The sequence below is a fragment of the Balaenoptera musculus genome, chromosome 9 (genome assembly GCF_009873245.2).
Source record: "Balaenoptera musculus isolate JJ_BM4_2016_0621 chromosome 9, mBalMus1.pri.v3, whole genome shotgun sequence".
Taxonomy (NCBI): Eukaryota; Metazoa; Chordata; class Mammalia; order Artiodactyla; family Balaenopteridae; genus Balaenoptera; species Balaenoptera musculus.
The window spans coordinates 77,442,096-77,457,675 of record NC_045793.1 but is presented as its reverse complement, the minus strand read 5'-3'; the positions used below and the strand labels follow the sequence as shown (position 1 = coordinate 77,457,675).

At 38.5% G+C, this 15,580-nt stretch overlaps 1 protein-coding gene and 1 pseudogene across 6 annotated transcripts in view; one reads left to right on the top strand and one right to left on the bottom strand.

Moving 5' to 3' along the window:
* The window catches only part of RUNDC3B (RUN domain containing 3B), a 155,736-nt gene that overhangs the window by 30,719 nt on the left and 109,437 nt on the right, over nt 1-15,580 (top strand). The gene's annotated exons all lie outside the window — the stretch shown is intronic.
* On the bottom strand, nt 10,450-11,903 carry LOC118901257 (annotated as a pseudogene).

The window sequence follows — 15,580 nt, the reverse complement described above, 5'->3', positions numbered from 1 at the left end:
GAATAGAACAGCCTGGCAAGACAGAACACTTTTAGACAGTATCTGCTCTACTTTAGCCAAATATCACAGAAAAACTGTGGCACTACCCCTAGCCAGGCCTGAAGAGGCTGAATGGAGAACCTAGAAGTCCACCCTCATGAGACTGTAACAGAGTATCTCAACACCACCACAGTGTGGTATCAAAAAAGACCAAGCAGAGAGCTGGCACTTCTTCCCTCTTCGCTGGTTGTGAGCCTTCTCTTCTCACCTACCCCCACACCGTGTCAATGGAGAGCCTGGACTTTCATCCCCACCCAGCAGTAATGAGGTTGTGTCAGAAGAGGTGTATTGGAGAGTTATATCTTTGACCATCACCCAGCAGGTGACAAGGCTACCCTCAGTGCATTGTCAGTCAGCCTGTACTCCCACCTCCACCCAGCGGTAATGAGGACCCCTCCTTCAAGTGTCAGTGAAGGCCAGCCGGGAAACTTGGACTTCTCCCTCCACTTGCCAGTAATGAAATGTGGTGCCCTCCACCCTCCGACCTTCCCCTGCTGGAGCAGTGTCATAGAAAGCCAGTTAAAACAGAAGGTTTAGGAACCTCCCAGATGGCGCAGTGGTTAAGAATCCGCCTGCCAATGTAGGGCACACGGGTTCAATCCCTGCCCCGGGAGGATCCCACATGCTGCGGAGCAACTAAGCTCGTGTGCCACAACTACTGAGCCTGCGCTCTAGGGCCTGTGAGCCACAACTCCTGAGCCCGCGTGCCCCAACTACTGAAGCCCGTGCACGTAGAGCCCATGCTCCGCAACAAGAGAAGCCACTGCAATGAGAAGCCTGCACACCGCAACAAAGAGTAGCCCTGCTCTCCACAACTAGAGAAAGCCTGCACGAAGCAATGAACACCCAATGCAGCCAAAAATAAATAAATGATTTAAAACAAACAAACAGAAGGTTTAAATAAAATCATAGTCTCATAACATAGTATGAACATATCCAGGTTTCATTTGAAGATCACTTTTCATACCAGGAACCAGGAAGATCACAAGTTGCGTAACAAAAGACAATAGATGTCAACACTGAAATGATAAAAGGTGGTAGAATTACTGACAAAGATCACAAATCAGTCATGATAAAAATGCTTCACTGAGCAATTCCAAAGACACTTGAAACAAGTGAAAAAATAGAAAACCTCAGCAAAGAAATAGAAGGTAAAAAGAAGAAGCAAATGGAAATTTTGATATGGAAAAGTACAAAACCAAATTAAGCTCAGTGGATAGGCTCAACAGGAAAATGGAGGGGAAAGAAGAAAGAATCAGTGAACTGGAAGACAAAACAATAGAAATTTCCTAATCAAATAACAGAGACTCAAAATAATCTAAAATTAGAAATAAGAGACTGAAAAAAAAAAAAAAAAAAAGAAAGCCTCAGGGATCTGTGGGACCATAACAAAAGATCTAAAATTCCTGTCATCAGAGTCCTCAAAGGAGAGGTGAAAGAGGAAAAGACTGAAAATGTACTCAAAGAAATAATGGCTGAAATTTTCTCAAATTTGGTGAAAGAGGTAAACATACAGATTCAAGAACCTAAGTGGATCACCGAGTATATCCAAAGAAATACATGCCACAGCACATTATAATTAAACTTTTTAGAAATAAAGACAGAGAAAATGTTGAAAAGTAGCCAGAGGGAAATGATACCTTGTCTATAAGGGAAAAACAATTTGAATGATAACAGATTTCTCATCAGAAACCATGGAAGCATTTCTGTCAAGTGCTGAAAGTAAAATGTCCACACAGAATCCTATATCCAGCAGAATTAACCTTCAGTAATGAAGGGAATATCTAGACATTCTCAGATGATGGAAAACTAAGGGAATGTATCGCCGGCAGACTTATTCTAAAACTGTGGCTGAAGAACCCTCTTTAAGCAGAAGTGAGTCATAAAAGAAGGAACTTTTAAAAGGAAGGAAGAACATGGTAAACAAGAATGTGGGTAAATACAGTAGGTTTTCCATTTTATTTTGTAGTTTTCTGTTTGTTTCCTCTGTTTTTGGTTTCTCTGTTCCCTTTTTCCTATTTTCCTGTGAGTTACTTGAACATTTTTTAGAATTCCATTTTTATTCATCTCTAGTCTTTTTGAATGTATCTCTTTGTGTATATTTTTTAGTGGTTGTTCTAGGTATTACATTATATATACATAACTTGTCACACAGTCTGTTAGTGTCATCATTTTCCAGTCTGAAATTTAAAAACCTTACCTTTCTTCATAGACATTACTCTCCCCCATTTATAATTGTTTTAGATATTTCCCGTACATACATTTAGAATTAGTGTTATAATTTTTGTTTCCACCATCAAATTTAATTTAGAAAACTCAAGAGGAGAAAGCAAGTCTGTTGTTTCAGGTTGCTGCTTTGTCCAGCACACAGTCTGGGATAGACAAGGCAAAGGGACTTAACTGCTGTGTCATTTCTTGAGTTCCAAGGTCCCTAGCCAATCTTCCTTTTATTCTCCACCTTCAGAATCTTCTTACGGTTTTTTTTTGCAGGTAATATCCAGGGTTTTTGGTTGTATTTAAGCGGAGGAGAGTACATCTGCTTTATCTTTTCCGGAACCAGCAGTCTCCTTTAATTTTGTAATGTGAAGAATTGCATCAACAGTTTTTCTAATGTTAATTCATCCATGTATACTTGGGAAAAATCTAACTTGAACCTCATGTATTGTTTTAGTATACTTTATTTAGGATTTAGTTTTGATTCTGAGTTTATGAGCAAAATTTGTCATTTTTCTGTTTGGTACTTGTTTTGGTTTTTGTTATCAAGATTATATCACCTCATTAAATAAATGAAGGTGTTTTATCTTTTATTATTCTTTGGAAGAATTTTGCATGAGCTTGGAATCGTCTGTTAGGGAGAATTTGCCAGTAAAAACTCTGGGTCAAGCAGCACGGGGTGGTGTGCATGCACAAGTGCACTTTAACGGCTAATTTACCTTCTTTAACGCTTATAGGTCTGTTTAGGTTGTTGATTTCTCTATTCTATGTTCTGTTCTACAGTTGTCAATTTCTTCTGTATCCTATTAATTATTTACTTTCTAGTTAGTTGCCATTTTTCATTTCAGTGTGACACACTTAAAGTAGATGAATTCAACTGTGAATGGTTTAAAAAAGTCAAAGCTCACTGAAGAGATCTAAAGATAAGTCACATACTCATTCTTATGGCATTGTTAAAAGCTAAGATTCTGCTTTTTAAAAAAAACCCGCTCCCTACCCTCATCGTTTGCCAGCTGTCCCCCTCCTCTGAAGGATATGGTACACAGTTGTTCTTCAATATCCATGGAGGATTGGTTCCAGGACCCCCTGGATACCAAAATCCGCAGATGTGCAAGTCCCTTATATAAAATGGTGTAACCTTTGCATATAACTTACGCACGTCCTCCCGTATAGTTTGAATCATCTCTAGATTACTAGTAATACTTAATACAATGTAAATGCTATGTAGATAATTGCCAGCACCTGGCAAATTCAAGTTTTGCTTTTTGGAACTGTCTGGAATTAAAAAAAATTTTTTTCCATGCATGGTTGGTTGAATCCATGGATGCAGAGGGCCATCTGCATTTAATTCAGTCTGCTGTTAAAGAACGAAACAAAAGCTCCATTAGTGAATACCTGGTATTATTTTCTACACAGATGTCCCCTTTTGCATCCCTAATATTGATTATTAGTTATTTTTCTCTTTTTTCATGAGCACTATTGCTAGAGATTTGTTCATTTTATTAGTCTTTCAAATAATTAATTTTTGGCTTTGTTGATTTCCTCCTCTCCAAATACTGCTTTGGCTACATTTACAAGTTTGGATATGTATTATGTTTACTAATATTCATTTTTAAGTAATTTCTACTTTTCATTATTATTTCTTCTTTGGCTTATGTGTTATTTGGAAGTTTAGTTTTAATGTTTCTGAAAATAGGAGCTTTTAGCTTTTCATTTTTACTTCTGTGTTAATTGAATTATGGTCAGAGAATTTGGTCTGTATGGCAGATTTTTTGAAATTTGTAAGATTTGCTTAATGGCCTAGTTTATGATTAGTTTTAAATAATGTTCCATATTGAGAAGAATGTTTATTCTCTAACTGTTGATTATGTTTTTCAAATGCTAGTCACATTTTTGTCAGTTTGATCTGTTAATAACTTAGAAATTTTAAACTATTTTATTATTCTGATGGATTTATCAAGTTATTCTGGTAGATATGTCTATTTTTGCTGTCTGTATTTTGAGTCTATTTGATGCCAGTTTTAGGGTTTTTGTAAATTCCCTTATTTTCTGTTTATTTTTCATTTTTAGCCTCTTAAGTATTTCTGTGGGTTTCTTCGTGTGCTTGCTGTGTTTAAAAGCGTATCTATTATATTTTATCCAGCATTTCTAATTTTCTTTTGTTTTGTGTTGGGAGGAAAGATTTTCCTAAAATTCCATGTTTCCCACTTGAAAGACCAATTCTGCTATCGCTAAAGAGAGTTCTAAAACTTTCTGTTCTTTTCTTTGAAAATTATCATTGCCCTTTGTTGTTGATTTGAGTGAGCAGTTAAACTTAATGGTCAAAGTGTATAATGTTGAGGTAAAACAAGTCTGGCACCAATAGTAAGTATTCATTAGTTCCTTTTAGATAGTTTCTATTGTCATGTAATTAAAAAATTTTTTAATTAAAAAATACTCAGACAGGTGCATATATCTGTATATTATATATCACAATGCTATAGTAATATATAATCACTACATTATATATATTCATATTTAGGTAATACAGTATATAATGTATTATATATTTTTTTACATTTAGATCCTACCTTTTTCCTATTTCCCTTTTTATACATAAATTCACCCATTTCCATCCTCTAGCCCTGGCTTTTAAATACTTTTTTGTTCCTGTAGATATAAGGTTTTTTTCTACTTGACAATGAGGTCTATTCCTGGTTATTACCCACTGAAACTATTACTTGAGTAACCATTTCAATTTCCACTTCAGTTGCACTCTTCTGTTTCCTCTTTATTCCCTTCTAACCAGTTCTTAATAAGCTTTTCCTACAGGTGGTTTTTCTCCTTCCTCTTCTATGTATTACTGCATTCTAAACTCTCTATTTCATTTTTCTTAGCTCTGGAAATTTTCCTAAGAAAACTTGCCTTATTTTTCTACTGTATCCTTTTTCAGACAGCATGGGTTCTGTTTATCTTATGTCTTTTAGTATGCCGTACACTTTACCATACTATAGCCTTCAAAAAGTTACAATTCAAAAAGTTAACTCAACTTATGATGCTAGAGAAGGTGGAGTAAGTCCACTACTACCCTAACTCTCTGTCTTAGCATGCTTGGGCTGACAGGACAAAATACCACAGACTGGGTGGCTTAAACAACGTAAATTTAGTTCTCACAGTTCTGGAGCTTGGGAAGTCCAAGACCAAGGTGCTGGTTGATTGAGATTCTGGTGAGAACTCTTTTCCTGGCTTGTAGATGGTTGCCGTCTTGCTGTGTCCTCAGATGGCAGAGAGAAAGAGAGAATGAGAGTGCTTTCTGGTGTCCCTTCTTATAAGGACACTAACCCTACAGGATCAGGACCCTACCCTTATGACCTCATTTAACATTAATTACCTCTTTATAGGCCCTATCTCCAAATATAGTCACATTGGGTATTAGGGTTTCAACATAAGACTTCGGGGGGAATCAGTTCAGCCCACAGCACTCTTCTACCGACTGCAGCTAAAAACTCTGGACAGAATACAAAAAGCAACTACTTATATACTTTGGAAAGTAAACAATAGCAGCCAGCTTGGGGAGAGAGATCAAAATTTGAAGAAGAACCATCATAGGAATGAGTGTCCTTTGTATTTTTTTCCCTCCTATGTCCTCAGCCTTGACCTGAGTGAGGGGCCCTTTGTCTTTAATTGTGCTATGGATGCAGACAGCAAAAACTCCAACAGTAACCTTCTCTTCCTGGCCAGAGTATCCGGAAGAGGTCCCTCTGTGAGCCAGAGAGTATGAGGCTTCCCATTTTTTCTCTTTTTTCTTGCTGCTTTCCCCCAAGAGCAGCTTGAGTTGCCGAGGATTGTGCCATTGCGTGAGAGGTTAAACCTCTAAAACTTTTTATTAGGCTAGAGTAATCAGGAAGAGGAAGGATCTGGGGGCTGGAGAGTCTATCAGGGAAGAGAGCACTGGAAAGGGGAATGCCCTAATTCTGTATGTAATGATCAGCAGAAGTTCTGGCCTCACACCCAAGAATGTGAGGACTGAGCTAGGGTACAAACCACCACCCAAATCCCAGAGCGGCATATGTATCAGTAAAGCCCAAAGAAGCATAGCTAAGGCTTTACAAACTGAACTTACATTGTAACCACTGCCCACATAAAGCAAGAAAGAACTTGGTTATCTGAATCTAGCTGGGTCGATTGCCTACCAAAACAAAACAAAACAAAAATCAATGTATTTTAGGGATTTTAATAGGATTTAGAGTCTAAAGATAATATTTAAAACATCCAGTGTAAAACTTAAAGTTACTTCATATACAAAGAACCAGGAAAATATGACCAATTGTCAGAGGAAAAGACAATCAAAGATGCCAATCCCGAGATGAGTTATCAGGCAAAGACGTTAATTCAACCATTAAAACCATGCTCCATGATGTAAGGTAAATATTCTTGAAATGAATAGAAAAATAGAAGTTCTGAATTGAGAAATAAAAACCTCATAAAGGACCACATGGAAATTTCAGAACATAAAAGTAAAATATCTGAAATAAAACATTTACTAGGTGGGGTTCTATAGCAGAGTGGAGATAATAGAGCTGTGTATGAATTTGAAAATAGATCAATAGAAATTATCCAAACTGAAGAACCAGAGCCTCAGGGACCTGTTGGACAATAGCAGAAGATACAATGTTTGCATCATTGGAATCCCAGAAGGAGAGGGGCAAGAGATTGGTGCAGAAAATACGTTAAAAAAAAAAAAAAAAAGCTATAAGTTCCTGGATCTGGGAAAGGCATAAACTTATTCGTCCAAGAAGCTTAGCAAACCTCTGAAAAGGTAAACTCAAAGTTAAGCACTCCCAGATACATCATAACTAAACTTCTGAAAATAAAAGATAAAAAATCTCAAAAGCAGACAGAGAAATATAGTACATTATGTACAGGGAGCAACAATTCAAATGACTATAGGTCTTTCATCAGGAACCACAGAAGAGAGGGGAAGAACATCTTAAAATTCTGAAAGCAAAGAACTGCCAACTCAGAATTCTGTATGCAGTGAAAACATACCTCAGAGATGAAGGCAAAATAAAGAAATACTCAGATGAAGGAAAAGTAAGAATTGTTACCAGTAGACCTGGTCTAAAAGAAGTGCTAGCGAAAGTTCTTCAGACTAAAAGGAGATGATACCAAGGAAACTTAGAACTTTGTGAATGAAGAAAGAGCAACAGAAATGGTAAATGTCTGAGAAAATATAGCAGTTTTTTTTCCTTCAAGATTTTTAAAATATAACTGTTGAAAGCAAAAATTACAACATTTCTTGAGAGGTTTCAATGTTTGCATATATAATGTAAATGACATTTAAAACAAAGAGGGGAAAGTAAAGGGACCTATGTGGTCATATATTATACTTGAAATGGTAAAATATTAACTCTAAGTGGACTGTTAAAAGTTAGTTTTTTTTTAGATTGGAATATAGTTGATTTACAGTGTTGTGTTAGTTTCAGGTGTACAGCACAGTGAATCAGTTATACATATACATATATCCATTCTTTTCCCATATAGGTTATTACAGAATATTGAGTCGAGTTCCCTGCACTATACAGTAGGTCCTTATTATCTATTTTATATATAGTAGTGTGTTTATGTTAATCCCAATCTCCTAATTTATCACTTCCCCCTACATTTCCCCTTTTGTACCATAAGTTTGATTTCAAGATCTGTGAGTCTGTTTCTGTTTTGTGAATAAGCTCATTGGTATTTTTTATTAGATTCCACATATATGTGATATCATATGATATTTGTCTTTCTCTGTCTGATTTACTTCACATAGTATGATAATCTCTAGGTCCGTCCATGTTGCTGCAAATGGCGTTATTTTGTTCTTTTTTATGGCTGAGTAATATTCCATTGTATATATGTACTACATCTTCTTTATCCGTTTCTCTGTCAGTGGACATTTAGGTTACTTCCATGTCTTGGCTCTTGTAAATAGGGCTGCAGTGAACACTGGGGTGCATGTATCTTTTCGAATTACGGTTTTCTCTGGGTATATGCCCAGGAGTGGGATTGCTGGATCATATGGTAGTTCTATTTTTAGTTTTTTAAGGAACCCCCATACTGTTCTCCATAGTGATTGTACCAACTTACATTCCCACCAACAGTGTAGAGGGTTCTCTTCTCCACACCCTCTCCAGCATTTATTGTTTGCAGATTTTTTGATGATGGCCATTCTGTCTGGTGTGAGGTGATACCTCATTGTAGTTTTTTTTTTTAAGGTATTTTAAAATTTTTATTTATTTTATTTATTTATTATTTTCGGCTGCATTGGGTCTTTGTTGCTGTGCGCGGACTTTCTCTAGTTGTGGTGAGCAGGGGCTACTCTTCATTGCGGTGCACGGGCTTCTCATTGCGGTGGCTTCTCTTGTTGTAGAGCATGGGCTCTAGGTGCCCGGGCTTCAGGAGTTGTGGCTCCTGGGCTCTAGAGCACAGTCTCAGTAGTTGTGGCGCATGGGCTTAGTTGCTCCGTGGCATGTGGGATCTTCCCAGACCAGGGCTCAAACCTGTGTCCCCTGCATTGGCAGGCGGATTCTTAACCACTGCACCACCAGGGAAGCCCCTCATTGTAGTTTTGATTTGCATTTCTCTGACAATTAGTGATGTTGAGCATCTTTTCATGTGCTTTTTGGCCATCTGTATGTCTTCTTCGGAGAAACGTCTATTTAGATTTTCCACCTATTTTTTGATTGAGTTGTTGTTTGTTTTTATATTGAGCTGCATGAACTGTTTGTATATTTTGGAGATTAATCCCTTGTGGGTCGCTTTATTTGCAAATATTTTCTCCCATTTTGTGGGTTGTCTTTTCGTTTTGTTTATAGTTTCCTTTGCTGTGCAAAAGTTCTTAAGTTTAATTAGGTCACATTTGTTTTTTTTATTTCTTTTATTGTAAAAGTCAGTTTATTTTCCCTTTCTGTGTTTTGTATTTTCCCTTTTTGTCAGTAATGAGCAATTAACTGATTGGAAATCTGCTTGATTAAATAAATTAGCAAGTTCATAAACACACCACATTTAAGAGTATAAAGCAAGAGGTTGAAAAATATTCCATAACCCAATGCAAATTAGGCAGCCCTCAAAATTGCACATTTTTCGCCTGTTAATTTCCATAATTTAAAATATATATACAGTATGACCTTAAAATATTGATAATTAGTATAGAATTCACAGCCTTGAAGACATATATTCTACAAACTTCTAAAGAATAGATACCTAGAGGTGTCTCAGGCCCTAGTAATCCATTAATGTGATTCAGTGTCACATACTTAATGCTTATAGGGCCAAAAGGTCTTTCTTCTTTCTCTAATTCTAGTCTTCAGCTGAGGTAATGCAAGGAACCCGGTTGTGACAGAGATCAATCCTCTGAAAATAGCGCTAAGCCGGTTACCTTCCTAGTGGATCCTAAAGTTCCCAGAGAACAAATCTGGGGTTGAGTACTTCGGTTGTAAATTACACACTGGAATGTTCACAATTGAGGTACCTTATGGTCCTTGAAAGGAAGACTAAAGACTTCCAGGAGTCAAAGGGAATTCTGAATGAAGAAGACGGAGGAGAGCAAGTTGGCAGTCATTTGAAGGTATTTCTGCTTCTGGAGCTGAATGACTTTAGAGCAGATACAGAGTGAGAGCCAATCAGCATGTAGTGTGATTTTTCCCACCGTGGTTAACAAAGGGATTCTCTGTCCAAGGCAGGCTTACACTGGGCCTGGCTGGAGTGCTTTATCCGGATTTGATGTGTCAGAGATGAGCCACTCTCTACAAACTCATGACCAAGCAAAATGCAACGATCCTTTCTGTTTGTGGAGCATGTCGTTGATACAAACCATGCATGAATGCCTCGTGGTCACTCAGCTTTCCAGGCTGGAGAACTAGGGTCCAAGTCCAATACAGCATTTACGTTTAAAAGGATAAACCTCCACAGGCCAACAAAGACGCTGGCAGATTCATAGGCCATTCAGTACATTCATGAAACAACAGCGATAAAAATCATTAACAATAATTCCTGTCGTGTAGAAAAGCAGCCCAGCCTTCACTCTGGTCAGCATCTCCGGTGGCTGACACTGTTGAAAGAGGCTTGACAGTCTGAGGTTATGTTGGAGCTCTTAAGACAACCCCAAAATAAGGTGAATGAAAAGAAATAGTCCTGATGTGTCTCCTATTTTTCTTGCTCTTTTGTGGGCACTGGTCACTCACTCAATATGCGAGCTTGTCGTCCTTGCATAAGATAGCATATTTCCCTCACTATTAATGGTGAAATAAATAGAATTGTGCAAATAGTCGTAAGAATGAAAAAGTAGAAAACCCACATCCATCCTGGGTTGTCCTGGATCAAAGACACTAAATACTGGCTCACCGCAGCTCCAGTGCTCCCGGTTCCATCAACTATTCTGTGATGATCGCCAAAGCCTCACTGCTCCCTTGGATCAGCTCTTGATGACCCAGGTCCTCAGAAATAGCAGAGCTAATCACATTAGAAGGTCCACCAATAAAAAATCCTGTGACAACCATCAGAAGTGCGTTGATAGACTTATTGTTTCGAGAATGACTACATCCAACGAGGGACCTGACTGCCAGAAGCAGACTGAGAGCTAACACTGGGGCTCTCTTTTGTAGCACATCGGAGATGAAGCCTTGCAGAGTTCCACCAATAATTCCTCCAACATTGTATCAAATGGACAGCTTGTCGGCTTCAGGCTCCTTCCATCCGAAGTTATTACTCAGATAAAAGGGCAACCAGAAGAAGAAGGAGTAATTCACTAACTTCAAGCAGGCACAGGCCAGTGAATATGCTATAACTCCGGGAAGGCAACAAGCCTGGTAAAAGCTTATCGCCTTGACTTGGGTAACACGCTTGCCTTCTTGGATTGAATAATTAGGATCAGCTTCATCTTCATTTTCAGCACCATTAATTAATGGCCTGTGCAAGTCTTCTTCAAAATCTTCTGCCTCAATACCTGGGAGACCAATTTCTTTGGGTGACACCAGGAGTCTAAAGAAGATGATGATCCCACCAGCAAACTGCACAGCCGCTGTCACCACAAAGGCATACTCATAACCATACTGCAGAACAGAAGAAGCTAGACACGCTCCCAAAATATTGCCCACTGAGGCACAGGCACTCCACCGACCAAAAACAACTCCTCGTCTGGCTTTCCCAAACCATTTGCTCATAACAGTAACCACACAGGGCCAACCAGTGGACTGCAGCAGGCCATTCACGATCCACAGGCTGCAGTACAGCCCCTTGTTGTAGAAATGCAGCCATTCTGTGAGAGTACCAGAGACAAACACCACTAATGCAGAGGAGCACATGCCAGAAGACAGAACCCATCACAAATTAAGCTGATCCCTGACGATACCACTGATGAAAAGGCCCACAGCGTAGGAGAGGAAAAGAGTGGCTTCCTCTGCACTGGGAAACAAAAGATTGCTGCTCCAGACCTCTACAGGCAGTTCAGTTGACTTGTTAAAGGCACTTGGGGTCCACTGCTTAGAGATACTGACTTTGACATTGCTAAGTGTTTTTCTTGATGCATGGAGCAACGAGTAACTGAAGAAGGTGAGCAGGAACATGAGCACATGATGATGGCTGAACCGGGAGAGAAAAGTTCCTCTTTGAAAAATATTTGGCCAGGCCATGTTCCTCCTGACCTTCCTTCTCACCTTGACCTTAAAGGCTGGATAATGAATCGTTTACGTCATTTCTTCTTTCTGAGTCCTGCAGTCGTCGTCGTGCTCCAGCCGGCTGCTCCGCTCACTCCACTGCGCCTGCAACCTCGCCACTCACATTTGTTTGTTTTTGTTTTTATTTTCATTACTCTAGGAGGTAGATTCAAAAAGACATTGCTGTGATCTATGTCAAAGAGTGTTCCGACTGATTTCCTCTAAGAGTTTTATAGTATCTGGCCTTACATTTAGGTCTTTGATCCATTTTGAGTTTATTTTTGTATATTGTGTTAGAGAATGTTCTAATTTCATTCTTTTACATGTAGCTGTCTAGTTTTCCCAGCACCACTTATTGAAGAGACTGTCTTTTCTCCATTATAAATTCTTGACTCCTTTATCAAAGATAAGGTGACCATAGGTGTGTGGATTTATCTTTGGACTTCCTATCATTGTACATTGATCTATATTTCTGTTTTTGTGCCAGTACCTTACTGTGTTGATTAGTGTAGGTTTGTAGTATAGTCTGAAGTTAGTTAGCTGATTCCTCTAGCTCCGTTTTTCTTTCTCAAGATTGCTTTGGCTATTCAGGGTCTTTTGTGTTTCCATACAAACTGTAAAATTTTTAGTTCTAGTTCTGTGAACAATACCATTGGTAATTTGATACAGATTGCATTGCATCTGTAGATTGCTTAAGGTAGTATAGTCATTTTCACAATATTGATTCTTCCAATCCAAGAACATGGTATATCTTTCCATCTGTTTGTGTCATTTTTGATTTCTTTCATCAGCATCTTATAGTTTTCTGAATATAAGTCTTTTGCCTCCTTAAGTAGGTTTATTACTAGGTATTTTATTCTTCTTGGTGCAATGGTATACGATATTTGTTTTTCTCTTTCTGACTTCAGATGCAATGGTAAATGGGATTGTTTCCTTAATTTCTCTTTCGGATCTTTCATTGTTAGTGTATAGGAATGCAGGAGATTTCTGTGTATTAATTTTGTATCCTGCAACTTTACCAAATTCATTGATGAGCTCTAGTAGTGTTCTGGTAGCATCTTTAGGATTTTCTATTTAAAGTATCATGTCATCTGCAGACACTGACAGTTTTACTTCTTCTTTCCCAATGTGGATTCCTTTTATTTCTTTTTCTTCTCTGATTGCTGTGGCTAGGACTTCCAAAACTATGTTGAATAAAAGTGACAAGAGAGGACATTGTTGTCTTGTTGCTGATCTTAGAGGAAATGCTTTCAGTTTTTCACCATTGAGAATGATGTTAGCTGTGAGTTTGTCGTATATGGCCTTTATTATGTTGAGGTAGGTTCCCTCTACGCCCACTTTCTGGAGAGCTTTTATCATAAATGGATGTTGAATTTTGTCAAAAGCTTTTTCCGCACCTACTGAGATGATCATATGGTTTTTATTCTTCAGTTTGTTAATGTGGTGTATCGCATTGTTTGATTTGTGTATATTGAAAAATCCTTCCATCCCTGGGATAAATCCCACTTGACCATGGTGTATGATCCTTTTAGTGTATTGTTGGATTTGGTTTGCTAGTATTTTGTTGAGGATTTTTGCATCTATGTTCATCGGTGATATTGGCCTGTAATTTTCTCTTTTTGTGGTATCTTTGTCTGGTTTTGGTATCAGCGTGATGGTGGGCTCATAGAATGAGTTGGGAGTGTTCCTTCCTCTGCAATTTTTTGGATGAGTTTGAGAAGGATGGGTGTTAGCTCTTCTCTAAATGTTTGATAGAATTCACCTGTGAAGCCTGGACTTTTGTTTGTTGGAAGATTTTTAATCACAGTTTCAATTTCATTACTTGTGATTGATCTGTTCATATTTTCTATTCCTGGCTCAGTCTTGGAAGGTTGTATGTTTCTAAGAATTTGTCCATGTCTTCTAGGCTGTCTGTTTTATTGGTATATAGTTGCTTGTAGTAGTCTTTTAATGATCCTTTGTATTTCTGCGGTGTCAGTTGTAACTTCTCCTTTTTCATTTCTAATTTTGTTGATTTGAGCCCCCTCCTTTGTTTTCCTTGATGAGTCTGGCTAAAGGTTTATCAATTTTGTTTATCTTTTCGAAGAATGAGCTTTTAGTTTCATTGATCTTTTCTATTGTTTTCTGTGTCTCTATTTCATTTATTTCTGCTCTGTTCTTTTTGATTTCTTCTACTAACTTTGGGTTTTGTTTGTTCTTCTTTCTCTAGTTGCTTTAGGTGTAAGTTTAGGTTGTTTGTTTGAGATTTTTCTTGTTTCCTGAGGTAAGACTTTATTGCTATAAACTTCCCTCTTAGAACTGCTTTTGCCAGGTCCCATAAGTTTTGGATCGTTGTGTGTTCATTGTCATTTGTCTCTAGGTATTTTTTAAAATTTATTTATTTTATTTATTTTATTTTTGTCTGTGTTGGGTCTTTGTTGTTGCATGCGGGCTTTCTCTAGTTGTGGCAGGCGGGGGCTGCTCTTTGTTGTGGTGCACAGGCTTCTCATTGCAGTGGCTTCTCTTGTTGCAGAGCATGGGCTGTAGGCACACGGGCTTCAGTAGTTGTGGCATGTGGGCTCAGTAGTTGTGGCTCGTGGGCTCTAGAGCGCAGGCTCAGTAGTTGTGGCGCATGGGCTTAGTTGCTCCGCAGCATGTGGTATCTTCCTGGACCAGGGCTCAAACCCATGTCCTCTTCATTGGTAGGTGGATTCTTAACCACTGCACCACCAGAGGAGCCCTCTCTAGGTATTTTTTAATTTCCTCTTTGATTTCTTCAGTGATCCATTGGTTGTTTAGTAACATACTGTTTAGCCTCCATGTGTTTGTGTTTTTTATAGTTTTTTTCTTGTAATTGATTTATAATTTCACAGCATTGTGGTCGGAAAAGATGCTTGATATGATTTCAATTTTCTTAAATTTACCAAGCCTTGATTTGTGACCCAAGATGTGATCTATCCTGGAGAATGTTCCATGTGCACTTGAGAAGAAAGTGTATTCTGCTTTTGGATGGAATGTTCCATAAATATCAGTTAAGTCCATTGGTGTAATGTGTCATTTAAGGCCTATGTTTCTGTATTGATTTTCTGTCTGGATGATCTGTCCATTGGTATAAGTGGGTTGTTAAAGTCCCCCACTATTGTTGTGTTACTGGTGATTTCCCCTTTTATGGCTGTTAGCATTTGCCTTATATATTGAGGTGCTCCTATGTTGGTTGCATATATATTTACAATTGTTATAACTTCTTCTCGGATTGATCCCATCACCATTATATAGCGTCCTTCCTTGTCTCTTGTAACACCTTTATTTATTTTTTTAAATTTTATTTATTTATTTATTTTTGGCTGTGTTGGGTCTTCGTTTCTGTGCGAGGGCTTTCTCTACTTGTGGCAAGCGGGGGCCACTCTTCATCGCGGTACGCGGGCCTCTCACTGTCGCGGCCTCTCTTGTTGCGGAGCACAGGCTCCAGACGCGCAGGCTCAGTAGCTGTGGCTCACGGGCCCAGTTGCTCCGCGGCATGTGGGATCTTCCCAGACCAGGGCTCGAACCCGTGTCCCCAGCATTGGCAGGCAGATTCTCAACCACTGCGCCACCAGGGAAGCCCTAACACCTTTATTTTAATATTTTAAAGTCTATTTTGTCTGATATGAGTATTGCTACTCCATCCTTTATGT